This window comes from Macrobrachium rosenbergii, chromosome 5, assembly GCF_040412425.1.
Source record: "Macrobrachium rosenbergii isolate ZJJX-2024 chromosome 5, ASM4041242v1, whole genome shotgun sequence".
Taxonomy (NCBI): Eukaryota; Metazoa; Arthropoda; class Malacostraca; order Decapoda; family Palaemonidae; genus Macrobrachium; species Macrobrachium rosenbergii.
Window position 1 is genome coordinate 36,192,887 of NC_089745.1, and position 24,351 is coordinate 36,217,237.

The window sequence follows — 24,351 nt, forward strand, 5'->3', positions numbered from 1 at the left end:
CTTATGAACAAATATTAGAGACTTGGATAATCAAACACTGCGTAATTGACTAAACAATGTTTCAGCATTAATGAAATGGAATTAAAACTGTAATACTAGATGGAAGTTGTATGTAAGTGGCTGAGGTTATGAATGTACGCGAAAGGTAGACATTCATTAAAGCTCATAAATGATTGCACAAAATTAAGACACGAAAACGTAATTGGTTCATCATATTATGTTACTTGTTCTAACATACCAATTGTCACAATGAGCGTAGGTGAGCGGTCTGGGACGATGATTAAGGCGGGAAGGGGTGGGGGGGGAGGCCGGCGAAGCTGTGGTTATGCTACTAGCAATGACTCAAGCATAAGCATCTGAACAGCAAATAGTTAAATTAAGTATCCTTCAGAACTGTATTGGACTAAAGATACAAATGGAAGAACGACTGAATGGAAAAGCACAGTTATTTCTCTCATTAAATATTTCCACCAGGAAAAAAATATCTGGTACCACCTAAATTGTTCTGCATCTCTTTACCAGGAATTCTTACAGCTTAATAGGTTATAAAAATAGTTACAAGAGCATCTCTCCATGTCGATTTTGTAAACTTTAAACAGTTTAAGTTTTCGAAACTGTTACAAGGATTGACAGATTTAACAATCATGTTAAAAATATACACAAAGATTCACAATCATCCGACGTTAATATTTTATTGTTAGAAACCAGATTTTGTTATTGTTTACAGAATGATCACGCACTTTGAGCGAATATTCTTCTCGAGTCAAACAGATCTCAATATTACGTTGAATCATAGAAGCTATATAAATAAACTAGTAATTTAATTTCTTCCGAAGTTCTCAACGACATCACAGCCGATTCATCGCGAAAATTCGGTGAACATTTTAGACATATCTCAAATTGATGATAAAGTGATAATAAAAACAATCATAAAGTATTTTGTTCCATGAGATGGTCGTTCCAACCAATATCTTCGCCTTGATTTTGTTTTTGTGACAGCTTAAAAATCTAAACAAAGTATTTGGGGAAATCTAGTTTTTACATTACATCTATTAGTGTGTCTGGTCTGACTGCGCTGTTTGGTGTTTACCTTTATTGGTAGAAGACACCCCTGGTCTATACTACTAAGCGTTTTAACTTCACAAGGAAAGGTGAGTTGGTCATCACAAGTAGCGATATGTATGTTGTTCCCTATTTTTTACTGAAATATCCGAAATTACAGTAGATGTGCTATGGTAACAAAATAACCAATTATAATAGCCAATCGGCCTAGGCCTAACTTATTTTCACAAATCCTCCTACGGAAGGCAAAGGTCAGTCTTAAACTAATTCAGGCATAGCCTCCCGCGATTGTTTAATCATGTTGAGCTAATCTCATCGAAAAAGAGATATACCACACAAGAGCAGAATGCTAGTTCACGTAATTTCGGTTGACTTTCATTGATTCAGACTAATACAGGGATTTAACCAAGAGCCTGGTAAGCTGCAGTAAGCCTACAGCTTACCAGGCTCGCTGTAACGCTAGAATTCATGGTAAATTTTTTATCCATCATCGAATTCTGGCGTTGAGTGCGTGATTTTTCCTTGGTCTACTGTGTGCTCTGAACGGTTTAGACGTTCATTTTGTCAGCATATTAGTTGGGTAATCCCTACAGTTTAGGGGTCCAAATTCACTGAATTACGTAGAGTCAAGATCAGCACACAGATTTATCAGATATTGAATCATGGGAAACAATGAAAAAATTAGCAGTTTATCTGCTTACAGAAGCAGAGATTGTAAAAAAGCAAAGGTGGAACATAAATGAACAATAACATGTCTTAAGGGATGTGGACCCATAGATTTTTGAAAAAATCTTAAATCTTTGCTTCTGTGAACAGATAAACTTCTCATTTTTTCAGATTCATCAAAAAGTGGCTGCTGAAGAGCAAGAGCCCATGCCAGGTTCCTACCTGGTTCCTAAGCACTTTCTCCACAAACATAGGCCTAGTTGCAGGCACACCACACTACTGTATTTGCCCGTGGTAGTGGAGCGTTATTCCCTTTGTTTTTACAATTACAGCTTCTGTAAGCAGATAAACTGTTCATTTTTTGCAAATATACTTCTGTTTGCAGATCTGTCGAAAGAAGAAATTGATAAAAGGAAAGAAAATTAAATACACACACAAGGGAGCAGTGAATTTGGACCCCTAAACTGTAGGATTGCCATTAGCCTAGTTGTTTTAAAAGCTATTGGGGTAGTAGGCCTAGGCTATGTTGAAACAAGGGTAGGTGTTGGCAATTTTGCCTTCTAGCAAAAACTTATATAGAATAAAAGTTGCTCTGCTTGCTTTAAACCACCTAAAAAGTTATGTACGAGGTTAAGTTCCATCAATTTGGTGATCAACAAATTTTGGCAAGAAAAATAAAATTTTCAAAGTACCCAGTGCTCATTGTTAAGTGTCACTTATGGGGGGTGGGGAGGGCTCTAGTAGGGGTGAAGCCCACCCAGCCAGGTCGGGGCATGGCACCCTAAGTCATGTTAGGAAGGTGAGTTCTGGTTATGCCAGGGCATGATGCTTTAGAAAAGGTTAGGTTAACATTGTTTTGGTTAGGCCATAACCAGTGCCAGACCATGTGTCTGAACAGAAATTCAGTCCCATTGATCTGTTTCTGGTATTCAGTATTTTTTGAGGCTTCAGGGGACAAAGCCCCCTGCCCAGGCAGGGGCACAGCCCCCTAAGTCAGGTTAGAAAGATAAGGTCTAGTTAGTTTAGGATGTGGCATTCTAGGATAGGTTTAGGATGTGGCATTCTAGGAAAGGTTTAGGATGTGGCATTCTAGGAAAGGTTAAGTTTGGCCCATTTTCATGATTGGATTTCTCACACCTACCAGTCTCCCTGCTCTGCATCCTCAACCTTTGGTTTAACCTTGCAATTATGGGGGACCATGGTGGGAAAGCAGGGTTTTTGGGTAGGGGAAAATATAAAACAAAATGGAATACAAGGATTTGTTTAACTCAACCAAATTAGGGCTTCAGGTCCTTACCTGGATGGTGGTCTTTGCCCCACTGGAACCCCCACCTAACGTAACCTAAGGCTCTTGGTCCTCCAGACTTGGGGTGGCACGAGGGGAACACCTCTAGTCCCCCTCACTCAACTAACATGTAATACAAGAAATTAAAATAAATAACAGTGTTGCGACCTAACCTAACTTAGCTTGGGAAGCCACGTCCCTTGCCCCCTGCCATAACCTAGGTTATAAGGTCCTTACTCAGTACGTGATGTCAGTTAAATTCCTTCCATAAACCTTACCTTAATCATCATCAGAACTTAAGGAAGTATCATAGGAATGTTAGAATTTATCTTTGTATTTCACTATTTTTATTTTCCCCTACCCAAGTTGTCACCAGCAGAAGCAAGTCTTCTCTTTAACTGCAAGGAGTTGTTGGCTGGTCAGAAGGGATTTAAGTATTTTCTGTCTTCTTGGGTGTGTCTTCTGTTTATATTAGAAGGTAGGGGACATGAATTCAGAAACCTTGGTAGCTATCACCAGGACTTGAGCCTCTGGACAGTGGAGAGGAATATTGTCCATATGTCTCAGTTGGCTCCTGGTTGACTACATGTTTATGTTTGTTGGACATGTTAAGTCATCCAGGACAGGTACTCTCCTGCGATTGATCTTTCCCTGTAGTTTGCATGGTAATTTGGAAGGTTTTCGGCCAACCCCTCGTTGATCTCTTTGCAGCGAAGCTGAATCATTGTCTCCAGCTGTATATCTCCCCAGTTCCAGCACCCCAAGCCAGGGTAGTAGACGTTATGATTCAAGATTGGACAAACCTGTTCATGTATGCCTTCCCTATGTTTCTGCTGTTGAAAGGGGTAGTCTAGGGTTGAGGACTACCAGGAACTCCACCATGTATATGTCATCTAGGGACTCTTTCCCAGTGCCAAGAGGAAAGTCCACTGATTTCTTGCTCAGTATTGCAGGAACTGTATAGATTATGGTGCAAGGCCAGGGGCTGTCTCTATCTTCACATTAGTATTAACAAGTTTAACAAAGTACAAAGGGCTGCACTTCTTGAGAGATGCCAAAGGATTGTATATTTCCTCCATCAAGGCTATAAATCCATGCTGACTTCAGCAAAACTGTTCACTCTTTCAGCTGGATCGCTGAAGGTTATGCTAAGCCACTTTTATGGAACGTAGAATCCTTAGTGGCCCTCCTTTCTACCCCAGAGAGAGGCTTCTCTCAAGGCTCTTTCATAGAACATTCTTTCTGGTGGCAGTGGCTTCAGCCAAAAGAGTGTATGGGTTACATGTGATATATTCATTAGTCGGGTGTTCATATACTGGAGCAGAACTATCTTTTTTATTGCATCCTTTCATGCTAAGATGATATCAAGACCAAAACTCTTCCAAGAGTTTTCTCTATCCCCGCTTTAGAGAGACTGACTCCTGAGAAAAATGAGCTTCTTTGATGCCCTGTCAGGGCTATAGGGATTTATACATCCAATCTTAACCATTAATGAAGCAGTGTAGGAACCTATTTTGCACTGTCAAGAATCCTTAGGTTTCTGGGTCTTAGATGCCATGGTTTTCTTTATTAATCCTGGAAGCACACCATGCAATGTCTCAGAGGATTGTCCCCTTTTGATGGTGAAACTGCACAACGTCAGAGCAACAACTACATCGATTAGTTTTCATCAGCACCTCTCCCTAGACTGTTGTCTTGGCAGCACAGTGGTGGTGTAACTGTGTTCACTTCTAACTGCTTGAGGGCTGTCTATATCCAGTAGGAAGACTGCTGTACACTAGCACCTATAGTTGCATCAGGGGAGATTTCTGCTAGTCTTCCCCTTATGTTGTGAACAAGTACAGTATAGGTTTCACTATCGACCTCATCCTGGGTAAGAGAGGAACCTTTTGTATTGGAGTTCATACTTGGTAATATCATATTCTACTTTTGTTTTGATTGCAGTATTATGCTTATTGTTTTGTTCATGACACTTACCTGCCAGATATATATATAGCTGTATTTCTCCGAAATCCGACAGAATTTCAAAACTCGCGGCACACGCAGTGTGGCCAGGTGGTTAGTACTCATTCCCGCCGCTGGGAGGCGGGAATCGGGAACCATTCCCATTTTCTATTCAGATTTTCTCTGTCGCCGGTACTGTTAACATCTGTTACAGTACCTCCGCCTCTGGATTTCGTTAACTTGCTTATTCCCACTTAAGTATTCTCTTGACTTTTGGTTTTGATTCTTGGACTGTGGATTGGCACACGCTTTTTCTGGATTGTTGTGGATTTTGCTTATGACCTCTCTTTAACTATGTCTGGTTCTAGTTCTGCTAGTTTCCGTGTATGTTGTATGAGTGATTGTAAGGTGAGGCTACCGAAAGCTTCGGTAGACCCTCACTCTGTTTGTTTGAGGTGTAGGGGGCATGTTTGTCTTATAGATGATCGATGTAAGGAGTGTGAACCTTTATCGGATGCGAGCTGGAAGTCTTATGATTCGTATGTTCGCAAGTTGGAGCGTGACAGGGTTAGGAGGTCTTCCTCCAGGAGTGTGTGCAAGAGTCAGGTTATTTCCTCTCCTGATAATCCCAACGTAGTTGATGTTGCACCTGTCCCTGTGGTTTTGCCTTCGGGTCCTGATATTGTGTCTGTGGAGGGCGCAGATCATGAGTTCTATCCGTGCGCTCGAGAACAAAGTGACATCTCTCCAAAGTGCTGTGAAGTGTAGTGCTCCCCCCAGTGTTGTGGAGGGGGCGTCAGATCGGCCCCATAATGCTTCTAGGCCTGGACCGCTGTCAGACTCCCAGGACTCAGGGGAGAAGGCATGTCGAAAGCCGCAAGAAGGTTACGGGGCTTCCCACCGATCTGACGTCCCTTCGGCAGTTCCTGTTGTCGCTTCCCAGGCTGCCAGAGATCGCGGCGCGCGCGCATTCTCAAGGACTGCTTTTCGTCCTCCGAGGCGTCCTCCCCGCGCAAGGGGTGGAATTCTCGTAAGGACTCTCGTCCTCTCAAGAGGAGTTGTGTTCAAGAGGACGCTGCTCGTCAGTCTTCTTCGTCGGCTAGTTATTTTGAAGCCTTTCCACCGCAGAAGAAGTCTAGGATTTCGTCTGATGAGGATGTTTCGGAGCGCCCCAGCCGCTCTATGGAGAGAACTTTTCTTGCTCCTGTGAGGAAGAAGAAGGCGTCCCCTCGCCCATCGTCTTCCCATAGGATTGTCTCTCCTCCCAGACAGGATTCTTCACCTTCTAAGAAGATTTTGTTGGAGATGCAGCGACAGTTGTCTTCTCTTATTGCAGAGAAGGACTCTGCTCCTCGTCGTCGCAAGGACTTGACTTTGCCTGTCAAGAGATCAAGGAAGTCTCCTTCTCCTGCTCCGCGTTCGTCGTCTCCTTCTCCTGTGTCGTCGCCTTGTCGCCCTGTTAGCTCTCTTGCTCCTCGTCGTGACGCTCGTCAACAGGACGCTTCGCGAGCTTCTTCCCGTGACGCTTCGGTCGCCGCTCTTCAGGACGCTTCTGTTCAGGACGCTCGACGGGACGCTCTTCCGGTTTTTGGGCGTGACGCCTGTGACGACGCTCTTCAGGACGCTCTCCAAGACGCTCCGCTGGACGTTCCTTCGGTTGCTCTTCAGGACGTTCCGGAGCATTCTGTTTCTTCTGAGAAAAGAAGATCCCTTCTTCGGATTGGACCTCAAGGCCTTCGTTCCCCTAAAGTGTTGGGTGACTCGGTTGCTTCTCCGGCTGTGGCGGGAGAGGTTTCTGCCGATTCGGATCCTGCTGAAGTCGAGCTCTCGTCTGCTTCCTCTTCTTCGGACTACCAAGTTTTAACCAGCTTGCTTAAGGACTTGTTCGGGGACAAGTTTAAGCCTTCGGCTCCTCTTTCTCCTCCTTCTCAGCTAGCTTCCTCCAAAGCTAGGAGAGCTCCTGGATTTTTGAAGATGACTTCTTCGTTGGCGACCAAGAGGGCTTTCAAGAAAGTCAACATGTGGATGGAGGAACGGAAGTCCCATGGCAAGACCTCTTTTCGCTGTGCCTCCGTCTAAGCTTTCAGGCAAGGCTGGTATGTGGTATGAGACGGAGAAGATCTCAGCCCTAGAGTTCCTTCCTCTTCTCAAGGGGATTTTACCAGTCTTGTCGACGCCTCCCGTAGGTCTCATCTGCCTACTGCTAAGGTTTCTTGGACCTTGTCAGAGACCGACCATCATCTCAAAGGTCTCTTCCGCACCATGGAGGTGTTTAATTTTTTTGGACTGGTGCTTGGGAGCCTTAGATCTTAAGCTTCAAGCTCGGACTCTATTACTACTTTGGGGAGCTCTCTAGTGTCCTTAACTGTATGGACAAGGCAGTTAGGGATGGATCTGAAGAGCTGGCGTCTCACTTTGGTACGGGCCTCTTAAAGAAGAGGGCCTTGTTTTGTGACTTCACTGCTAAGTCTGTCTCCCCTTCGCAAAGGGCAGAATTATTGTTCGCTCCCTTGTCCAACCATCTGTTTCCCCAGTCCTTGATTCGGGACATTTCCGCTAGTCTTAAGGAGAAGGCCACGCAAGACCTGTTGGCTCATTCTTCTAGACGTCCTCCAGCTCCTTCTTCTTCTTCGTCTGCTTCAGTTTTGTCCACCAGGAAGAAGAAGCCCTTTCGTGGAGGAACTTCTTCCTCTAGATCGTCTCCGCGAGGAAGAGGTTTCACCAGAGGAGCGGCCCCCTCTAAACCTAGGGGAAAAAAGTGACTTCTTTCACCTCCAGACACCTGTAGGAGCCAGGCTTTTTTATTTTGCGGAAGCCTGGAGAACACGAGGGGCGGACGCATGGTCTCTAACTGTCTTAGAGAAAGGTTACAAGATCCCCTTTCTCATGTTTCCACCCCTTTGCACGTCGCCCAGGGATCTGTCGCCGTCTTACCACCGAGAGAAGCAACAGATTCTTTTGGACCTCCTGGAGCAGTTGTTAGAAAAAAGAGCCGTGGAACAAGTTCTGAAGTTGGATTCTCCGGGGTTCTACAACAGGCTTTTCTTAGTCCCGAAACAGTCGGGAGAGTGGAGACCGGTCCTAGATGTAAGCGTCTTGAATCAACTTTTTATTTCAAAGGACAGATTCAAGATGGAAACGCCTCAGTCGGTTCTAGGGGCCTTAAGACCAGGGGACTGGATGGTCTCTCTGGACTTACAAGATGCGTACTTCCATGTTCCCATTCATCCTCAATCAAGGAAGTACCTGAGATTTGTGCTGGGGGGACGAGTCTTCCAGTTCAGAGCTCTCTGCTTCGGTTTGTGCACCGCTCCCATGATCTTCACGGTGATCATGAAAAACGTTGCGAGGTGGCTTCACCTGGCGGGTGTTCGGGTGTCATTCTACCTAGACGACTGGCTCATACGAGCCTCTTCTCGGGAGAAGTGTCTGGAGGACCTGACTTTCACACTGAATTTGACGAAGTCCCTGGGACTTCTTGTGAACCAAGAAAAGTCCCATCTGATCCCGACGCAGTCCATCGTCTATCTGGGGATTCAGATGGATTCAGTGGCTTTTCGAGCTTTTCCATCCCGAGAACGGCAACGGCTTTGCTTAAGCAAAGTTTCGTCCTTTCTAGGGAAAGAAACATGCTCGGTGAGGGAATGGATGAGTTTGCTGGGGACCATTTCCTCGCTGGAGAAGTTTGTTTCCCTGGGGAGGCTCCATCTCAGACCTCTCCAGTTTTTCTTGGCGGAGAACTGGAGGGACAAGGAGAATCTGGAAGAGATTTTGACGATATCTCCTTCTGTCAAGGATCATCTGAAGTGGTGGTTCGACCCCTTGAAGCTTGCAGAAGGGGTTTCTCTTCGCCTTCAGAGCCCCGACCTAGTGTTGTTTTCCGACGCGTCCAGGGAAGGATGGGGAGCAACACTAGGGGGGAGGAAGTGTCAGGCACCTGAGAGGGGAACAGGTGTCCTGGCACATAAATCTCAAGGAATTGGGTGCTATCTTTCTGGCTCTTCAATTCTTGAAGCCCAAGTTGCAGGCAGAATTGTCCAGGTCAATTCGGACAATACCACAGCTCTAGCGTACCTCAAAAACAGGGGGGTACTCGATCTCGTTCCCTGTTCATCCTTGCGAGGGAGATCCTGCTCTGGACTCATGCTCGAAGGGTCACTATTCTCACGAGGTTCATTGCGGGAATGGAGAATATTCGAGCAGACCTTCTCAGTCGGCAAAATCAGCTGCTACCGACCGAGTGGACTCTTCACAAGGAGGTATGTTTAGGGTTGTGGAGAATTTGGGGACGTCCTCTAGTGGACCTCTTTGCCACGTCCAGGACGGCAAGACTCCCCCTTTATTGCTCTCCTGTCCTAGACCCAGGAGCGTTAGCCATAGACGCCCTCCTCTGGGACTGGAAAGGACTCGACCTTTACGCTTTCCCTCCCTTCAAGATCCTGGGAGAAGTGATAAGGAAGTTTGCAACGTCAGAAGGAGCAAGGATGACTCTAATAGCCCCCTTCTGGCCAGCAGCGGATTGGTTTCAGAGACCCTGTCCTTCCTAGTGGACTTTCCAAGAACGCTTCCATTGAGGGTGGACCTTCTCAAGCAGCCCGCATTTCAAGAGGTTCCACCAAAACCTCTCCGCTCTGAGTCTGACTGCGTTCAGACTATCTCAAAGTTGGCCAGAGCAAGAGGCTTTTTTTCGAGATCTGTGGCAAAGGCCATCGCCAATGCCAGGAGACCTTCTTCGAATGCGGTCTACCAGTACAAGTGGTCTGTTTTTAGAAGATGGTGCAGGAGTAAAGGAGTTTCCTCGTCCACGACCTCTGTACCACAAATAGCTGACTTCCTTTTTTATCTTAGGCATAAGAATAAACTGGCAGTCTCGACTATTAAGGGCTATAGAAGTATGTTATCGGCAGTTTTTAGGCACAGAGGCCTGAACTTGTGCGATAACAAGGATCTTCACGATTTATTAAGATCCTTCGAGACTATCAAAATTCCTCAACTCAGGACACCTTCTTGGAATCTGGATGTTGTCCTGAAGTTTCTTATGTCTAGTAATTTTGAACCTCTGTCTTCGGCTTCCCTCAAAAACGTGACGAGGAAAGCTGTCTTCCTAACGGCTCTGGCGACAGCTAAGAGGATCAGTGAAGTGCAGGCTATTAGCAAACATATTGGCTTTAGGGGTCCTAATGCTGTATGCTCCCTAAATCCTTTGTTCTTAGCCAAGAACGAGAATCCTTCAAACCCTTGGCCCAAATCTTTTGAAATCAAAGGTTTGACGGAAATACTTGGGCAAGAGTCAGAAAGAGTCTTGTGTCCTGTCAGGGCTCTTAAGTTCTACTTAGCCAAGACCAAGAATACTAGAGGCTCATCGGACAATCTGTGGTGTTCGGTGAAGAGACCTGATCTTCCCATGTCCAAGAATGCCTTAGCATTCTTTTTAAGAAGTGTTATTCGAGAGGCTCATTCCTCCTGCCTAGAAGGTGACATGAGACTTCTGAAAGTAAAAGCTCATGAAGTTAGAGCTATCGCGACTTCGATGGCTTTCCAAAAGAATATGTCTCTGAATGATATTCTTGGTGCTACCTTCTGGAGAAGTAATTCAGTGTTCGCCTGACCGCATTACTTGCGGGATGTGAAGACGACATTTGAAGACTGCTCTTCGCTGGGACCGTACGTTTCCGCAGACACTATGTTGGGAGAAGAAGGCAATACTCATCCTATCCTTTAGGGGTTAGGTAGTATTTTTAATCTTGTTGTTGTCTATTTCTGGTTGTTGGGTGGCCATTGAGGTGGACATCCCAATTTTTTAGCCTATGCTAGGTTCTTTTACCTTAGATAGGGCGGTCAGGTGGTTGGTCGTTGCTCCTTCTCCCTCTCTGTATGGTAACATGATCTAGTCCTATTGTGGTCACGCCCCCTTGGACAGGTCATCTGGATCTCTCCAGCTTTATAGGTCCCTACCTTGCTGGAGACTCTGGATTAGCAGAAGCAGGCTTGGGTGACAGATAACCTCGAAGTCAGCTATGCTAACAGGTAAGGAACCAAGGCGTCATTCGCCTACATTTATTTGTTTCCTAAATCCTATTCTGTCTCTTCCCACCTCCTACGGTGGGATTCAGCTATATATATATCTGGCAGGTAAGTGTCATGAACAAAATGATATTTTAATGATAAAATAAGGTTTGTTCATACTTACCTGGCAGATATATATACTTTTAGTGCCCTCCCGCCTCCCCTCTTGAGACAGTGGCACTAGAAAATCTGAATAGAAAATGGGAATGGTTCCCGATTCCCGCCTCCCAGCGGCGGGAATGAGTACTAACCACCTGGCCACACTGCGTGTGCCGCGAGTTTTGAAATTCTGTCGGATTTCGGAGAAATACAGCTATATATATATCTGCCAGGTAAGTATGAACAAACCTTATTTTATCATTAAAATATCATATTTGCTTTGTTTCTCTTAGGTAGGGACAAACAAAGTTCATTAGAGTAAATAATGGTGGACTTGTGTTGCAGTGCCATTGCTCCTTACTGGAGAAAGCTACCCTTAGCTGATCAAGAACCACCTTTTTTCAGGCAAAATTGGTGGTGTTGCTTTGGGTGTGAAATGCCATAGCAACTCAGTTAGGTAGGTGGTAAATCTTTATGGATCATGTTTAGTTGTGGTTTTATCTCCCATCAACTCTGCAGGCCTGAGGCACAGAGGCCAAACTTGCCATTCTGTGTTGCTTAATCTCAACCAGTGTCTATATTCAGGGTCCACATTCCACCTCCTTGCGATAGCGGACCTAACCTGATGAAGATCTTCATCTGACAAGAACTTGCCATGGGATCATATGCATCAGGTAAGCAGTGATAAGGATATTTTTAATATCTGATACTAATTTGGTTATAGGGAAATCTCTTACCCTCCTCCAGCACACAGTGTTGGAGTTAGCTAATGATAGAGGGTAAGTTTCACCTCAAAAATAATGATTTATATGATAAAATCTATTTTTTAGGTACTTATCCTCTATCATTGAGATTCCTCCCTCCTCCCCTCTTAGGAGATTGAGAGAAGAATGACAACCAAAACATTTGCTGTCTTACCCCCACCCTCCAGAGGGTGGGGGAGTAACTATTGGGAGTGCTCGCTAACAATTATTTAATTTTAACTCTTGTCGAACCTGCGCCAAGTACCCGCAGATAAAGCTATTGGTAGAGGGTACGTACCTAAAAAATTTATTGTATCATAATCATTATTTGATGTTAGATTTATTAACAAAATTTGCAGTCGGCACAGGTTAGCTCTGAATTCCAGCAAGCATTACCTTCTTAAACAAACATGCCTATGCCTAACCAGCAACTAACCAACTTAAGAATACAATCATTCATTTCCTTACTACAGGTATTTAATTTATGATGGCCATCATGCTTACCCTAACCTAAAGGTATTATTCTTATAATCAGAATAACCAAAATGCTTCAGTTAGTGGTCTCATCTCCCAGTTGTAAAAACAGCATAGGTTTATATCTTGAGAAAATTATGCCTACAATTTAAATAACCAAGGTCCTTACAAACCTATCTTGAGAAAATTATGCCTACAATTTAAATAACCAAGGTCATTACAAACTTGTGCCAGAAGCTTCAGCTGGTTACATCGGTAACATTATCCTTTGATTCTAGAAGTTTGACAACAAAGGGAGTTGTAGCTATGGTTAATGTCCAAGCTTGGAGTTCAGTCCACACATTCATTTTTTCTTTTAAGTGCAAGCTGGTCCATTTCTTGTATATCCATTTCTACAGGTATATTAAAAAGACTTACACTAACATAGTCAGACAACAACAATTTAATACTGATAAAAATATATTCCAAACATCCTACGTAATGACACTGTCCTGCAATCTTTCATAAATAACACTCCTCACAATTCAGCATTGCACTTTTTTCCTTACTAAAGTAATCCAAGTTTCATTATCTGTCAAATGCTTCTGCCTATTCTTGTTCAGTCAATATTTTTTGCAAAGCACTCGCCTTTTTCTGAGCAAAACGGGCTTACTCAAGAGCTAACAACCAGCACTTGATCAAGTGTCAATTTAACTCTCACTTTCAAACCAATTTAGCTACATTTATCATCGGGGTGATCCCTCATCACATCAGGCCTGCATTGAGAAGAACGCCAATAAAGTTTAACCAGTTAAAGTGAGAAAAATGACTGACAACAGAATTTTAACAATATTAAAATTTAAAAAATAATTATGAAACATGGGATAAAATGCACAGCCACTACCATGTGCAGATGGCTCTGGCTTTTGTCTCATCAGGGTTTTCTCAAATTGAAGCTTTCATCTCTTTTGGATTTTTTGTGGAGGCACAAGGCAGGGGATTCATCTACTGCAGTGACATCATGTAAGAACCCTCTTCCTTCTCCCATCCAACTGTCTCCTTTCCAGCCATGTTATAGTCACCTGCCATCTCATCAGTTAACCCTTAAATGCTGAGCCTCCATTTACAAAAGTGTCTGCTGTATGCCGACGGGGTTTGAGAGTTAGCACCGAAGTGGAAAGAAAGTTTTTTTTTTTAAATCACAGCATGCTTAGTTTTTAAGATTAAAAGAGTTCATTTTTGGCTCCTTTTTTTCCTCATTGCCTGAAGTTTAGTATGCAACCATCAGAAATGAAAAAAAAATATCTATCATATATAAATATTGGAATATATGACAGCGCAAAAAAAAATTTCATATATAATTGTATACAAATCGCGCTGTGAGCAAAACGGTTAAAGCTAATGAGTTATTTTTTTTTTTCGTTATATTGTACACTAAATTGTGATGATTTTGGTGTATAACATTGTAAAACGATCAAATCAACACAGAGAAAATATTATCTTAAAATGATGCATGAATTCGTAACGTGCGGACGTAAAAAAAGTTTTTTTCAAAAATTCACCATAAATCGAAATATTGTGCTAGAGACTTCCCATTTGTTGCAAAATGAAGTTAAATGATTGAATATTACTAGAATGTAAGTGTTTTAGCTTACAATTGCATTTTTCGACCATTTCGGTCGAGTCAAAATTGACCGAAGGTTGAAATTTTGGCACTTATCGTGATTTATATGAAAATATGTCAAAATTGATAAAAGCTACAACCATGAGTTATTTTTTGTTGTATTCTACATGAAATTGTGCACATTTTCATATATAAAACTTGATGTAACAGCTAATAGAAAACAGTGCAAAAATTACGACAAAGTGACTAAAGAATTTCTGAGATTTTCAGCAGAGTTAGCATGGATGTAAGGAAAAAGTATTTTCAAAAATTCACCATAAATCGAAATATTGTGCTAGAGACTTCTCGTTTGTTGCAAAATGAAGGTAAATGATTGAATATTACTAGAATGTAAGAGTTTTAGCTTACAATTGCATTTTTCGACCATTTCGGTCGAGTCAAAGTTGACCGAAGGTTGAAATTTTGGCACTTATCGTGATTTATATGAAAATATGTCAAAATTGATAAAAACTACAACCATGAGCTATTTTCTGTTGTATTCTACATGAAATTGCACACATTTTCATATATAAAATTTTATGTAAAGGCTAATAGAAAATGGTGCAAAAATTACGACAAAGTAACTAGAGAATTTCTGAGATTTTCAGCAGTTAGCTGATGCTTTCTTTTGGGATAAGAAAGAAATTCGCGCATGCGCAGCTGGGTCATGCTTGTAAACAAAACAACAACATGATCCGTGAACTCCCAGCATCCCTCAAGGCGCGTGATTTAAAATTTTTTGCAAACGAGGCCTATAAGTATTTTTCCACGAATATTTAAAAAAACTTTTTGTAGTTGACGTATTTTACGTCCACTTGGCACCCGACAGACAACTTTCGTCGACGTAAAATACGTCCAGTTGGCGTTAAAGGGTTAATTACAAACGGCCTGCAAGTTCAGATTTGTTGGATCCCAGACCATGTAGGCATTGAGGGTAATGAGAACGCAGATAAAGCTGCTAAATTAGCTTGTACAATCCCCTAACTACTATGAAAGCTCCCATATCAGACTGGCTAGCATCAATTAAACCTTTAATTTATAGGGATTGGCAAAATGATTGGACAAATATACCCCCTCAAAACAAACAAACAAATTAAGAACGAAGTTAAAAAGTGGCATTCTTCTACCCAAAAACAAAGAATTAATGAAGTAATTTTAACAAGACTCAGAATAGGACATTCCAGACTCACACATGGTCATCTGATGTCAACTCCACACAAAAATCCAATAACTTGTGAAAGATGTAACATCCCAATAACAATCAAACATATCTTGATTGACTGTCCCAGATGGCAACAGGAAAGAAATACTTATTTACAAAATAAATCAGTGAAAGATATTCTAGCTGAAGGTAATAACTTTTCAATTAATAATATCATTCTCTTCTTAAACAAAATTAAATTGATAAATAAAATATAATCTCTCCCCTTTTTTCCCCTCCCTTTCTTTTCCTTTTTTTCTTTCCCCCTTGAATTTTTATTTTATTTTAATTTTTCCCCTTTTTTATTTATCTATTTATGTATTTAATTACTTAATTTTTTTATGTATTCTTTCCCCCCTTCTTTTGCTAGCCCGAGAAGAACCCTAAAAGAGTTCAGAGGTCTGGTTAAACAAATCATTTATAACTAACTAACCAGCCATGTGGGGCTTCCCTTTCACAACCCATGATGTTATTGCTGCCAGTCCTGGATACATCACCATCTCAGATGGCTTTTGCCTGACTGCCGCAGTCCATGGATTTGCTGGTTTCTGCTACCCTGGTTCTTCCTTGGTACCTGATGCATTTTGACCCTGATCCAGATAATTCTCTTTTGGTAACTGTAACTGATGTTTTGAACTCTTAAGGTCCAGCAGGAGCCTTCCTATCCAGTTTTTGGAGTGTCTGGCAAAGCTTCGGAGTAGAACCTTAGGTAGTGAAAGTCCTCAGGGAAATACCTTATACCATTTATTACACTTTTGCCACTGTCGGCATTGCCAATATCCTTCTCTGTGGAAGCACATCACCTAGAGAAGTTCAAAGTTTCGCAGGAAGAGGTAAAACTGTAGTTTTGCAAGGTGGTGGTCAAGCCAGTTTTAGACAAGATACTGGGGTTTGAAATTGCTTTTTCTTGTTCCCAAGGCCCGGGGGCTGAGACCATTTTCATGTTTCCAGTCTTAACAAATTTGTTTATCTGACTTATTTTTTGATGGGGTCATCCAGTTCAGTCCTGGCTGCCATTCCAAAGGGTGATTGGATGGTTTCTATTGAAATGCAGGATGTATACTTCGACGTCCCAATTCATCCTCAGTTATGGAAGTGTCTACACTGTTTTTGAAGGGAAGGTCTTCCAATTCAAAGCTTTGTGTTTTGATCTGAGCATGGCACCACAAGTATTCACCCGTGTGTTGGTGCCAATAGTGGAATGGAATAATCTGCTTGTTATTAACCATTACAGGCTGGGGTAAAATATACTGTATATATATTAAGCACACCCCTAGACCAGGCAAACTTTAAGGTTGGCCAGTTTAAGAAAAAACACATCAATAGAAAGAGGAAGATATGCCAATGCACATGGTGTAAGAAAAAAAATTTCAAAAAAATTTTGTGTACCCTTCAAAGGAAGTTGAAAGTGAATACTATTTCCAACCCGGTGTGTGGCTTCTTTTCCATGACACTAGTAAATATATGCTAAACTTACCAAGTTATACATGTTTTCCTAATGATTTTTAAAATTTTGTTTTGCAAAATTATAATGACAGCTCACACATCATAAGAACTAAAATCAGTAACAAATTCTTACTATATTTACCATATTGCAAAATATTTACAAGATGTACTGAGGTGGGGAGATGCAGTGCCTTTTTGTGAGGTACAGTAAACTCCCCGTATTCGTGGTCTCACTATTCGCGGGCTCACCTATTTGCGGATTTCTTTGTGGAATGTATATACCCATTATTCGCGGTAAATTCACCCATTCGCTGTATTTTTCACTGAGAAATATTCACTGATTACTGTATTTTCATATTTTCATGACTAAATGCACTTTTTGTGATAAAACTATTAAAATGGTCAGGCATAAGCATTTTTAGAGGGTTTTTTTTTTTGTGTTTAAACTATCAAAATAGGCAGTTCTAAGTGTTTTTAGAGGGTTTTAAGTATTTGCGGATTTTAGCTATTTGTGGGGGTTTCGGTACGCATCCCCTGCGAATACGCTGGTTTACTGTATATATGTTTTTTCTAATACTGTATTTCTTTGCACTTTACTTTGCAAAATTACAATTATAGCTGACATACTATCATAAAAGATAACTAAAACCAACAGTAATCCCTGGGTAACCTATATGTATAAGCAAATAAATAAAAAGATGTCCTGGGATAGGGAGGTGCAGTACATTTCCCCCATGAAACCTCAAGTCCTACTGATCCACCTCTATCCTCTACTGAGCTACTATAGTTACTGTAAGAGTTGCCATAAGTCATTCATTGAAGTGATATGAAAATTTTTCCCGCAAAATTTGTTCGAACTGTTTGGCGTGAAATATTGATTTTATATAAGTAACTTACCAAGTAATTACATAGTTTTTAGTTTCTATTATCCGCAGCTTAAAATTTCGCCGGTCGTGCTAGTTTGTTTTGGGTTTTGGTGACATGCCTCGCCCACTTTTGGGGAAAGAGAGGAACAACTAGCAAAAGAGCTTCATTTTGTTTCTGTTGGCTGATGGCTGTACACCAGTTGGTAGCAGCAGGTGTTTCTAGTTTAGAATTCGTTTTTCCTCTTGTTATTTCATCTCTTGGTAATGTATTCTGTTTTTGGTAGCCTTTTCAGCACATTTAGATAGTGTTAGACCATTAATTGTGACTTTAACTGATTTGACTAATACTGATTTTGACTTAAACTTCCTTGGTTTTTCATTATGTCTGACTCTAGTTTGTCTAGCTTTCTCATATGATCTGCACAGGCTGTAGGGGACAAGTATGTTCTGAAGAGTTAACTTGTAGCGAATGTATTGATTGGGATTTAAAGAGGTGGAAGACTTTGAAATCACATTTGAACAAACTAGCCAGGGACAAGAAAAGAAAAGCTACTGCTAGACAGACCAGTAAAACTTTAGCTAGCCAGGAATCTCTTAGTCCTTCTATTGCTGATGTTGACGTTGACATTAACATCGATCACCAGACTTCTCCGAAGCACCCATTGGTGCCCGAACTCTCGTCAGTTTCCGAGCGCCCTCCTTCTTAGTAAGTTCCATAGAGTGCCTGAGCACCTTTGTTTGTCCGACCTCTCTGTATCTCCTGAAGTTCCTGTCATTTCAAAGCACCCAAGGACAACTGGGCACCCTCCTTCTACAGTCGATGCTTCAATTGCTCCTGCTCCTGTTGCAGCTGCTACAGTTGTTAGTGCTCCTCAGTCTAGTCTGCTTCAGCCTTCAACTAGTGCCCAGTCAACTTCAGTGGACCCTATCCAGAGCAAGCTGGACAATATTTTGAGCTTGCTTACTAAGGCACCTTCGGCTCCCCAGCCTCCGGATCTGGTCTTGTCACCTATTTCTTCTGAAGACGAAGAGGAGGTTCTCATTCAGGATGCTCGCCCCTCAGCTTACGTGGCTCTTCTGAAGTACCTGTTAGCCACTTTCCTGAGTTTCTTCTCGCCTGTCGCTCCTTCCTCGCCTGTCCCCGCTTTTCTGATGGAAGCTCAGGTGTCGGACTCTTCTAAATTGCTGAGATTAGTGCTTTCTTCCTCAGCAAAGAAAGCCTTGAATGGTATTGATACTGTAATTGGCTATCAGAAAAAAGGGAGCAAGGTTGTGTCGTCTTTAGTTTTCCTCCGTCAAGATTAACTTAGAGGAGACATCTCTCTTATGCCACAGGGGACTTCTCTGGCTTAATCAGCTCTTCCCGCAGATCGGCTTTTGCTTCAGCAAAGATTGTTTTCCTTGATGGAACTTTCACACCTTCTGAAGAATCTTTTCAAGGTATTTGAAGTTTTTAGCTTTATTGACTGGGCTGTTGGCTCTTCAGCCTGTAAAGTTAAGGAGTGTACTGCTGTTCTTGAAGATTTTGCCTCTGACTGGTTAGGGGTACTTTTGTGTATAGATAAGGGGATCAGGGATGGTTCCCAGGAGTTGGCTTCCCTTTATACAATGGGAGTTCTGATAAAGAGGTAGTTGTGATGCAGTCTTCTCGATGCCCTAAGGAGCTGTCTTCTCTTCCCTCCAGGACTGTTTCCCCTTTGCAGTTTTGTCCCTTTCGGGGTAACACGCAGAGAACATATTCCAGGTCTAGGTCTGGAACCAGATTTTCATCCACGGCCATGAAGTCGTCGTCTTCCCGTACGTCCTCATGCAAGTGAGAACGTTCCCCTCTGAACACTAGTAGGAGCCAGACTCCTTCTCTTCTGGGAGAGATGAAGAGAGAAAGGGGCCGAACCCTGGATAGTAAATGTTCTCAAGGAAGGATATTCCATTCCCTTCCGAGAAGAGCCTCACTTAGTCAGATTGCCAGTGACATCGATGGCGCACTTCGAAGGCTCTACGAGGTTTTTGGCCCTCTCTGAGGAAGTTTCGTCCCCCCTCAAGAAGGGGGCGATAGAGTTAGTAGAGAACGAGAATTCTCTGGGGTTCTACAATCGTCTCTTTTGTGGTACCCAAGGCATCAGGGGGATGGAGGCCTCTCTTGGACGTCAGTACCTTGAACGTCTTCATGCAAAAGACAAACTTCAAGATGGAGACAAACCATACTGTCCTGTTATCCATTTGCCAGGGAGAGTGGATGACATCAATAGATATGCAGGACTCTTATTTCCATATTCCAGTTCACCAGGAGTAGAGAAAGTTTCTCAGGTTTGTCTACGGGAACAAAGTCTATCAGTTCCGCGCCGTATGTTTCGGGCTCTCGACGGCACCACAAGTTTTCACCCGAGTTCTCTCTCCCCTGGCAAAATGGCTCCATTTGATGGGTATCAGAATCTCTCTATATCTCGACAATTGGCTCCTTCGGGCCCAATCAAGGGAGAAGTGTTTGGAAGATCTTCAGAAAACCCTCCTCTTAGCCCAGTATCTTTGGTTGGTCATCAACTTTCAAAATTCCCAGCTGATTCTGGATCAACAGGTTCTTTATTGGGGGATGTTGACCAACTCTCAGACTTTTCGGGCTTCTCTGTCCCCGAAAAGAGTGGAGTCTTGCCTGAGGACGGTAAACAAGTTTCTCAATCTCAATCACTGTTCAGCCAACAAGTGGATGAGCCTTCTGGGAATGCTGTGTTCCTTAGAGCAGTTCGTTCACCTAGGCAGGCTCCACATGAGACCACTGCAATTTTACCCAAGGATCAGTTGGGACAGCTAGGTAAAATTTATCCAGACACCTTCAGGTTCCGTATTTCAACAGAGATCAAGGAGGACCTGTGCTGGTGGAATTTAGAAAGCAGGTTAACGGAAGGAAAGTCTCTTCTTCTGTTGAGCCCCAACCTAGACTTTTACTCCGATGCGTCGAATCTAAGCTGGGGAGCTCTTTTATGGAGCAAGGAAATTTCAGGGACATGGTCCCCGGAGCAGAGAGAGTGGCATATTAATGCCAAGGAACTGAGAGCGGTACATCTGGGACTTCAGTTCTTCAACAAGGAAGTATCCAAAAAGACAGTAGTGGTACATTCTGACAGCATGACCGCCCTATCTTAATAAAGAATCAAGGGGGGAACTCACTCCTCCTCTCTTTGCGAGATAGCAAGGGAGCTTCTACTTTGGTCGGATCAGAACCAGACAAACCTTTTAACTCGCTTCATTCAAGGGAAATCAAATGTTCTGGCAGACGAATTGAGTCACCAGAAGCAGGTGCTACCCACAGAGTGGACACTAGGTCAGCAGGTATGTCTGGATCTATGGAAATATTGGGGACCTTAATTCTTAACCTTTTTGTGACTTCCAGAAACCATCGCCTTCCTCTGTTTTGCTCGCCAGTTCCGGATCCTTTAGCGTGGGCAACAGATGCCATGCCTCAGAACTAGTCCAACAAGTTCCTCTATGCCTTCCCTCCTCTAAGTATGGTGAGGCAAGTTTTAAACAAATTTCAGATGCACCAGAATGTGGAAATGATCCTAGTAGCTCCGTTTTGGCCAACAAAAAAATGGTTTCAGCTCCTTGTCGAGCTACTGTCAGACTTCCCAAGGCTTCTTCCTCAAAAGCCTCGCCTACTCAAACAACCCACTTTTGGCAGTTTCATGAGGGGTTGTCTTCTCTGGCCCTAACAGGCTACAAACTCCTGCGGAAGAAAGGCTTTTCAAGAGCAGCTTTGTAGACTATTGCCAAATTCAGACGTCAGTCCACAGACAGAGTTTATCAGGCAAAGTGGGCGATATTTCGAGATTGGTGCAAAAGCCGCAGAGTTTCTCTTCTCAAACATCTGTGGCAGAAATCGCAGATTTTCTGCTATATTTAAGGACCAACGGAGGCCTTTCTTCTCCGACGATTAAAGGATACAGAGCCATGTTGGGCTCGGTATTCTGACATAAAGGGATAGATCTCTCTTCTAACCACAATTTGTCAGACCTTATCAAATCATTTGATATATCCAAACAGAAGGAGGTAGCAGCAGTTCCATGGAATTTGGTTGTGGTGCTTAAGTGGTTATCTAGCCCCTGTTTTGAGCCATTACGTTCAATCTCTTTAAGAGATTTGACTAGGAAGACACTGTTTCTTGTAGCCCTGGCAACAGTTAACAGATTAGTGAGATCCATGCGATGGATAGAAGAGTGGACTTTTCCCAAAGTAATGCTGTCTGCTCCCTTTCCTTGGGTTTTTGGCAAAAAATGAATCCTTGTCCAATCCGTGGCCTTGTTCTTTTTCAATTAAAAGTCTGTTGGAGATTGTTGGCCCTAATGACAAAGAGAGAGTTTTGTGTTGTGTGAGGGCGCTGAAGTATTATCTTCATAGAACAAAAGGAGAGCTTGGTTCGTTTAGTGCTTTATGGTGTTCAGTCAAGAACCCCTTGCTCCCACTGTTGAAGAATGTAGGGCATTCTTCCTCAGAGACCTAATCAAGGAAGCTCATTCCTCAGTTGGAGTTGAAGCCCTTCACTAGTGTAAAGTGAAGGCACATGAAATTAGAGCAGTAGCAGCTTCTTTATCCTTCAAACGTAATTTATCTCTCTCGACTATATTGCAAGCTACTTTTTGGAAGTGTCAGTCAGTATTCGCTTATTATTTGAAGGAGATGGAAACTGTATAGGAAAACTGCAGTACATTGGGTCCGTTTTTGGTGGCTGATATGGTGTTGTGGGAGGAAGCATAGGAAGCAATCCTTCCCACTAAGCTTCGCCTTGAAACAAGGGTGTTGAGTTTTTTAAGGGAGCCTGGGGGTACAACGTGCCCGGAGTACCCTCCAGTCATTTTTGGTTGGGTAATGGTGTTTTTATGGTGGTGTTGGTGACTTTTCTGTGGTTATATATTTATTTTGTACTGCGCCCAGAGCAAGGACAACTTTTTATCCTTGGGAAGCAATTGGAACAATCGGAATTGTCTTTTGCTGCAAGGCACCTGCTAAATTGTAGGCGAATGTCAGCTATACTGCCACGCCAGTATAAGATAAGATGATTGCCATCCAGAGGCAGTATCTTCCTATAGCAGCTCTCTTTATCAGGTGAGGATTCAACAGACATTATGTTAATGTTAGCCATCTTTTATATTCGCAAATTCATTACAGTTATTAATGTTTTGGGGTAGATATGTTCATGCCTTCCACCTCCTATCAATGTGGGAATCAGCAGTGTAATTACTTGGTAAGGTACAGTATATACTTACCGTACAGTATATACTTACCAAGTAATTACATGATTGAAGCCCACCCTCCTCCCCACACATGAATATGAGGGCATAAGCAAATTGAAGCTCTTTTGCTAGTTGTTCCTCTCTTTCCCCAAAAGTGAGCGGGACATGTCACCAAAACCCAAAACAAACTAGTGCGACCCGCAGATTTCAAAATTTCAAGTATGTGACTTACCCAGTAGTTACATTGCTATTGTTTTGAACCGAACGGCAGCTAGAATTCAAAATTTGCGCCAGCAAAAACAATATGGCGGCTAGGAGATACCCCCTCTACCCACTGCTGGAGGAGTGAGGAACTGCTTTAACGCAAAACTTCAGTCGTTTCTGCCGGCTTATGCTATACACATCTGTTTGCAACAGCTGCTAAAATTCAGGAATATCCTGTTATTGGAATACGGTGATGTACTTAGTATTTCGTCTTCAAGAATTAGTTAGAACAAGCAGTTACATCATTTCCATTTTGTGTTATTTTAGCTACCCTCTTTTCTTTGCAGTATGTCAGACTCGAGCTCAGGTAAGAACAGGGCAATTAGAGTTTGCAGCAAAGGGTGCAAAAGTAGGTTAGCTAAAGAAATTTATGATGCACATACTGTTTGCGCTACTTGTAGAGGTCAGGACTATAACCTGGATTTGACATGTGATGAATGTAGAGATTGGGATGAAGGGAAGTGGAAGATTTATTCAAGTAGGATGAAAAAATTAGATTCTGATAGGAAGCGGAAAGCTGAAGTTAGAGCTTCCTCCAAGGAAGTAGATAAAGGATGTCTTCTGATCTTTTGAGCTGGAAACTACAAAATCTTCCTATCATGGTTTAGTTCCTATCATGGTTTAGGATGGAATTTAAAAGTACTGTAGTCTGTAAGTGTTTAACATCATTTCAGTTTGAGTTTTTGGATGAGGATTCTATACAGACATGGTGGGAAGATACTTTGTCTTTTAACTCTTACTACAGCAAAGGATATTAGTGAGCTTTGAGCCCTTTATTGTACTATGGACTTGGTTTAAAGGGATGCTTGTCTCTTTTCTTCCATTATTTAGACTGAAATATTATGTCAAACCTGACAGCCTTTCCCAGATTTGTGACAGTGCCTAATTTAACTGCTTTAGTAAGCAATGAAGAAGAGGCTTTGCTATGCCCAGTTAGAGCTGTAAGGGCTTACCAGAACAGAACCTTATTGTGTGGTGTTAGAAGGCCAAACACTACTTTGTCCACGAATGCTCTGTCTTTTTTCTATGTTGATTAATTAAGTCAGCTCACACAGAGTTGAATCCTGAGCTTTTACCATTTTGAAAAGTAAAGCCTCACATCAATATTTTTGAAATGTTGAAACTTCTTATGGGCATTGTAAAGCCCTTAGTCCTGCAGTTGCAGCGGGGACAATTTTCTCTTGAACCAAACACAAGAGTAACTTTCCTTTCTCTCTTATCATCATTTGTTAGGAAATCCTGCCATTGAGTTTGGGGAATCTTATTGTAAGTATTGGTGTATAGGAACTTAAATTCATCTCTGAAGGTGGTAGTTATCTTTAGTTTTGGATTGTGGGTTATGGGATTTGACCCTGGCACAGGATTACT

General features: G+C 42.4%; 1 protein-coding gene across 2 annotated transcripts in view; it reads left to right on the plus strand.

Moving 5' to 3' along the window:
• The first annotated feature begins 823 nt into the window (after positions 1 to 823).
• Positions 824 to 24,351, plus strand: part of LOC136838660 (uncharacterized) — a 29,043-nt gene continuing 5,515 nt past the window's right edge. Inside the window, exons 1-2 of one of the 2 annotated variants that reach the window (XM_067103998.1) lie at positions 1,083 to 1,151; positions 11,708 to 11,796. The gene's annotated coding sequence lies outside the window, so the exon portion shown is untranslated. Of the gene's footprint in view, positions 1,152 to 11,707; positions 11,797 to 24,351 lie in introns of both variants that reach the window. The other variant, XM_067103997.1, reaches the window with a different exon arrangement.